We start from the raw sequence: 6,991 nt of genomic DNA, 5'->3' as shown, positions 1-6,991 counted from the left end.
AGTCCTGTACCCTGGGTGGCAGTAGCATCTCTTAGCTAGCTTGTCCCAGCACAGGCCACACAGCTCTTAGAGATGGTTGTATGCTCTTATATGTGCCAGCATCAAGCTTTGCTTCCTCTCCATAATTGCTGATACTTGGAGAAAGATCTCTATTAATTTCCCCCCTTTTTTTTTTGTGTGTGTGGGTAGGATTTTTATAGGCACAGGTGTTCACTGAAACCTCATGCTCCATAGGTCATGTCTCAACTCACATACTTGGTGTTATACAGATTCATCCCAGACAGAGACCTTTTTAAAATCCATGGGGGTTCATAGTTGAAGCCCATATCATAGAAACATTGAAAACAGCCTCTTCTTCAGCAGCTCCAGCCATCATCCCACCCTTGGTCACTTCCTCCTGCCAGCATGGAAATATTCAAATTGTGCCAACACCACCATGAAGGGTGGTGTTTTATTTTAAACAATCAAAAGAAAGAGAAGAGAAAATGAAAGCTTTTCACATGAGCACAGCAGCCTGGCTCACATTGATGCTGTGAGCAGCAGGAGTGGTGTAGCATAGCAGGAGCAAGCCCCTGCTACCGCAGAGGCACCCATGCTGTGGGCAGCTGGCTCGAACAGGCAAGGAGCAAGCCTCTGAGCCAACACAGCATGAAATCAACCACCAGCCTGTCAGGAGAACAGGGGGCTGTTTTGATTCAACCACAGCTCATAAGGTCAATGTTGAGTGAAACTGCTGTAGGAAAACAGTCAGCAGCCCCCTAAGGAGCCACTGTTGCTTTCAAGACTGAGGGTTTGGTTTGCGGCACAGGTCAGCAGCATTTCACCCTCTAGATCTCTAACCAAAGGTTGCCACATTTACACAGGTAGCAATGGCTGCCCTCAAACCAACATTTTTCTACTGTCCACACTACAAACCACTTATCTCTAGTGTTCATAGCAGCCAGTTATACTGAGACCTGACCTGACACCAACACTCTCCTCCCTTGGTTTTCTTGTAGTCTAGCCTCTAGTAGATGCTTGCAGCTTACACACCTGCTAGAGGTTTCACATACATAGTCTTCTGCCTGCAGTCCCACAATACCTCATTCCTGGCTTCTTCCTCTTCATTTAAATACCCTAACCTGCCTATGCAAAGAGATGAGTACCCTGCATCCCATTCTCCAAAAAGTCTCAATTCTCAGACCAGAAAAACAGCAGAATATTTGACTTGCACTAGAGAAAGCAGCAGCACAATATGGATTATTATAGGAAACAGAAGGTCCCAAACCCCTGGGCTTCTAATATCAGTCTTGAGGCAGTTCTTTAAATAGCCTTTTTTTCCTGGCTGGATTTATATACGTGAAGATGGTGGACACAAGGGGCTTCCTGTTCTGTGTTACAAATGGAATAATCCAAACACCTAATAATGCAATTATTTTGATGAATAAAAGAAGTATTGAACTTTTAAATTTGAATGTCATCATGCTGGTGAAGCTTTCAAGGTCTTCCACAGCACAGCAGACACTAATACTCATTGTGTGTTCACTGTAAAGTTGCAATCCAGAGTGCAAATCTAACAGTGCTTAGGTAGCCTGTCAAACTGCATAGGCAGAAGACAAGAGTTTAAGAAGGTCCTGGAAAAGGCCACTTTATGGATTGCATTTTAAACACATTTCCTTGATCTGAATCCTAATGGAACAAGCCTCAAAGCAGCTAAGGAAATTCTCAGTACTGGAGAGGTGGAAAACATGTTTGGATTCATTCCTACGAAGAGTTTCTAGAAGAATCTAGAGAAGGTTGTAGATTCTAGTTTCTTCAAGGCTCAAGCACTAACAATGTTCATATACTATGCGTAGAAGATTCCTTGTATTGCACAACATCAATCCAGAAACTGAAAGGACAATTCCAACACCATCTTTGGACCAAAGAGTGTGCAGTGGCACTCCAAAGCCACAGCACAGCTTTACATATATATCCAAATCTTAAAGAAGATAATTCATCAGCTTTACCACCATCATAAGGCAGTCTTTCCAGTGCATCTACATAAAAAAATTAGTTACCTGTGCCCATTACGAGGTTTGAAGTGGCCAGATGAAGCAGACTTCCACACATACTGAATAAAGAAATTCCAGCCATACACAGAGACACAAGCTTTAAAGATCATAAAGCAGGTTTCCTTAAGTAACTGCACTGCCAAAAAAGAAAAAAGATTTGTTGTGCTAAACAGAAAATATTCTATAGAAGGGAATAAGATGGACAACTACTTTTCACACCTATTTATTCATGTACATAGACTTTTTTCATTTGAAGGACATAACTAGGGAAACCCAGCCAGCCACCCTACTTTTAGCAGCTTTTCAGACATACACACAGGTAGACACACACAGAAATTTTGACCAAAAAAGGCTAACCAGCATGAAAAACTAAGCTATGGAGAAAGCCAGGGTTAACTGCAAGGTCAGGAGCCTGGTGGCACTTAGAACTCCTGTGACTAGGCATGTTGGTGAGGTGGTTTAACCAGAGCAGTCATCTTGGAAATAAGTCCAGGAAGAACACTAGGCATTACCCCTCCTTGAGCAATAGTCACACAACATAAGAGCTTGTTCAGCTCATTATCGTTTCTCACAGCCAGCTGGATGTGTCTGGGCAGGATCCTGGTTTTCTTGTTTTCCCGTGCAGCTTTCCCCGCCAACTCCAGGATCTCGGCACTCAGGTACTCCAGCACCGCAGCCAGGTAGACAGCGGCGCCAGTACCAATCCTGTCAGCATAGTTCCCTCTTTTAAGGAGCCTGTAGACGCGACCCACGGGGAACTGCAGATCAGCTTTGGCTGATTTGGATTTCTTTGGCCCAGGGTTTGACTTTGTGGTTTTCTTCCCCATTCAGATATCAATCTAGTATAGAAAGAGTAAGAATTAAGAAAAACCCAAACTAAATAGACACAGAAACCAAAGTCCTTTCTTCCTCTTCATTTCACTCTCTGCCCAATTCCTTTACAAGTCAGTTTTCCATCTCATAAAGTTTGCTAGCTGTTCACACTTTTGTCTGAAGGAGCAAATGGGTCAGGCTGCTGCTTGGGGAGAGTATGGCAAGTTTCCAGCCAAGAGGCATTTACCAGCTCAGTCAGATCAACAGGTTATCCATCTGCTAGATTTCCAAAACTTTTCAAGACAGTGAGAACTTAGGAGCAAAGTCTTCTGACTCAGTATCAAGGGAGAGCTGCACTTAAGGAGAAAGGTTAAGAAAACTAAGCTTCAAGACACTTGCAAGCATTCAGAAACCCTTCAGGGAAGCTTTATTGAACTTGCCCCTCATAAGAGCCTAAGCAGTTTCTGCAATGATAGACTTGTGAGAGCCAGACATAGAAACTTGTATCTATGTCTGAAGTAAGAACAGAGAAGAACTTCATCTACTGGAAAGCACTTCAAATGGATCTTGCCTTGCAGAGCTGAAGGGACCAACAGCTGCAAGATAATAGGCCACAATCAGGAACAAGACTTATGGGAAGAAGAGAAACTTTGGTTTACATCAGACACCAAAATTGCTCTGCTCAGCCCACTCCACATCAGGCTTCTGCAAACACACAAGTGCAATCTTCTTGTGTGGCACTGGATCCATCCTAATAAACGCCATCACAAAGTCTCAGGTGATGAACAGTACCAATAACTCTTCAATGATAACACAAAGAAACTTGTCAACAAACATAAAACCAAATCAGTATACAGAATTGCCTCAAGTTTTAAACATTAGCTGCTTTTAAGTACTGAGAAGCTTTACTCAGATGTGGAGAGGAGCTAAATCAGATACCAAATTGAAGTGCTTAAAATACCAAAAAAAGTTCTTTTAGGAGATGCTTGCAAGCCTTAGAAAGCTTTAAAAAAATATCCTACAAGAATAAATAAACAAACCCTTTAAGTAGCCTTACACCAAACACAGAACTCCCTAAAATTGCTGGAGACAAACAACAGCTGCCTAACACAAAGGAAACATGCTACAGTTACTTAAAAACTCACATGAATAGGCTCTTAACTTACCTTCTTTCACAACAATACCACTACCCCAAACCACACCTTCTGGCAAGTGCTGCCCCCTTTTAAATTCCACAGTGGTAGCAGTATCCTTACCAATTCTTGCATTGCTTAAAGCCACCTGGGTGAGCAATGATTCAGTCCCTCAAAATAAAGAACAATCAAGGACCAAACACAAGAGCAACTCACTACTGTCCTTGAAAGCACGAAAAATTGTCACTACTCCTTGTAGAGCTTAGCACCTTGTAAGCTCATCTCCTCTGGAAAGAAGCCTAATATTTACTGTATTAGTATTAGGATACTGCAGAGAACTGCAGTATTTCTGATTGGCAGTTAATTTATAACAGCTGGAAGGGGGCACACCTCACCTTGCTGCACTCATCAAGAATTAAACCCAGCAACCTGTATTACTGCTCTTTGTGCTGCCAGCAGTGGTCAAGGTGCTTTGTGATCATACTGCAGAGCTTGGGAAAGTTCAGGGTCTCTGACACTGGGTTCTCTCTCTTCTAGAACTTGTCCCCATCTGCCACACAGTCATTTTTTCTCCAGAATCACTCTAAACAGTAATTTTTTTTTTCAATATATGAGTGCTGAGAAGTTGAGCCCTGGCCCGACAGAAGCTTTTGCTGAGCAGCTGGGTTAGGAAACATCTACCCTTTGTTACTGTGAAAGCAGAGGGGTGAGTTTTCAGACCACGGCGCTATCCGGTTAATTTAAGAGTGGGTTGAACTATAGGTTAAAAGAAAGCAAAGGAGATTGTTCTTGATCAATTGTAATAAAAAGTACTTTAAAAATTGACTTTTGACTTGGACCAGTGCTTCACCACAAACTCATTTCTTTGGGTGTAAGTACAGGCAGAGCCACGCAGCTCACTCTGTCTTTTATCACAGAGAAAATGGCAGGTGAAGGCACTTCTAGAAGCTGATTGAGCCCTGGCTGTGCCTTGCAGAGTCTGTTCGGTGTGGTGCAAACCAGGCTCATAGGAGTAGCGTGATGACTGACACACAGTTCTCCAGATTAGCAAAGGGTGTTGTAAGCACCGTGCTTAAAACTGCACAAAATTACTACCTTGGTTGAGTCTTCTACCATTACTGCAAACCTTTAGATTTTTACTTGGTCCAAACAAATAATCATTCTCAAGCCTGCTCTCGCTTGCCATGGTCAAGTGAAGGAAATAAATTAGGTTTGATGTGTACATTTCTCATGTGTCTCCTTTAAAGCTTCTTTTTTTTCATTTACAGTATATAGCGTCAGCACAAATATAACACATCTTTACTATACGCAGAAAGCCTAAGATCTACTTTCATTGTTACTTCTCTCGTTGCTACAGCATCTTTCACTTTTTCACACTTCAGTAGGTTAACTGCAGGCCATCTCACCAAATTGCTCTTGAAAACCAGGCCACATACAATCACTGTTCCAGCTGTCCATCACCCTGAAATCATAGTGTCTGCTCAGTCAGGTATCCTCTTCCCATTTCTGCATAAGCACAGCTTGGAGGAGAGTCATTAACTCAGCTGCATACAGCTCTGATGACTGTCAGCATCACAAACCTGGCCAGTAAGCTCTGACACACTTGTGCCTTGAGGGGGCAAAGGACCGAGGTCAAACTCAATAGGACAGGCAGATATATCTTTCAAGTAAAAAAAGTTTATGCTCCAGCTATAGTTTAGGAAGCTGGTCCTAGCCAGCTCTTCTCTGAGATGCTATGAAATCTGTAAGATACTGCCCCAGGGGCAGAGCGATACTAATGCAGCTGCAGCAAATCCCTGGTTTCCAGTTCAACAGCAAGCTCCAGCACCCACTGTGAACAGAGAAACCCTGAGCACTTTCCTGGGAGAAGACTGTCAATGACTTAGTCAGCAAAGGCCAGGGGACTCATTTGGATGTGGAGACTTTTGCTTTTCTGCACTGATGGACAGAAGCAAAACAGTCACCTCTACCAACATCACAAATATTGCACTGGATTTTAAATAAACTGCCTATGGTTGTTACAACAAGATGGAGGGACTGAGATTTAGTGTCATGCTGGAGCAGTCTAGAAGAGGGGCAGCTGCTCATTATAGCTTCACAACAACAAGATTTAAAGGCATAGGGTTACCAACTTCTAAAGCAGAGTTAAACAACCTCCAGGGCATTGAACTAATTGCCCTATGAATCTGTGATGTAAAAAAAGTTCACATGAACAGCAGTGTGGGTCTTGGCTTTTCTGCCTGATCACAGCAGTTACCTATTACGTTTGCAAAAAGTAAACATGTACTTGACATTAGAAAAACTTATTTGGGTGGTATGCTAGACTTCTTTGATGTTTTCTACGTACTTCCATCCCTGGAAAGGGAGCTGAGAAGAGAGAAGAGAACAGTGTTGTATTCTAGAAACTTTATTACAAACTTTAAAAGTATATTAAAATCATAAGGAAAAAAAAACCACTTGACAAAGAAGCAAAGACACATACAAATTAGTGCTACTGAGTCTCATCATCCATAAGTGAACAGGTCAGCCCAGGAAAAGCAAGTTTCACTGGCTAGCACCTTTCTCCTGAGAAGGAACAGGATATCTTGAAGTTTTCTTGGGGAGGAGCTAGGAAAGAATATTCGGCATAACCCCACCTTGAGCAATGGTCACACAGGATAAGAGCTGTGAGGTACCAATCCTGTCAGCATAGTTCCCTCTTTTAAGGAGCCTGCAGATGAGACCCATGGGGAACTGCAGACCAGCTTTGGCTGATTTGGATTTCTTCAATGCATCTCCAGATTTGCCAGCCACTACATGCTTCTCTCCACATCCAGGCATGCTGACAGGTGAGGACACAAGGGGTTGGAGATCTTCAAATTAGCCTGGTGCTTGGGCTCCAGCTAACTGATAGCAAGAGGAGATAACAGCAAGGTGAGTTACACTTTCTGCTTTTTCCACATTAGAAAGGAAGCTTGTTCTTTTCTTCAGGAAAGACAGCACCACACAGCACAGTTCATTAATAGCAGAGCT

Source organism: Pezoporus flaviventris, unplaced genomic scaffold, assembly GCF_033815535.1.
Source record: "Pezoporus flaviventris isolate CSIRO_AGI_PZ_B2104156 unplaced genomic scaffold, CSIRO_AGI_Pfla_v1 ptg000030l, whole genome shotgun sequence".
Classification (NCBI taxonomy): Eukaryota; Metazoa; Chordata; class Aves; order Psittaciformes; family Psittacidae; genus Pezoporus; species Pezoporus flaviventris.
Note: the sequence above shows the minus strand (reverse complement) of the source record.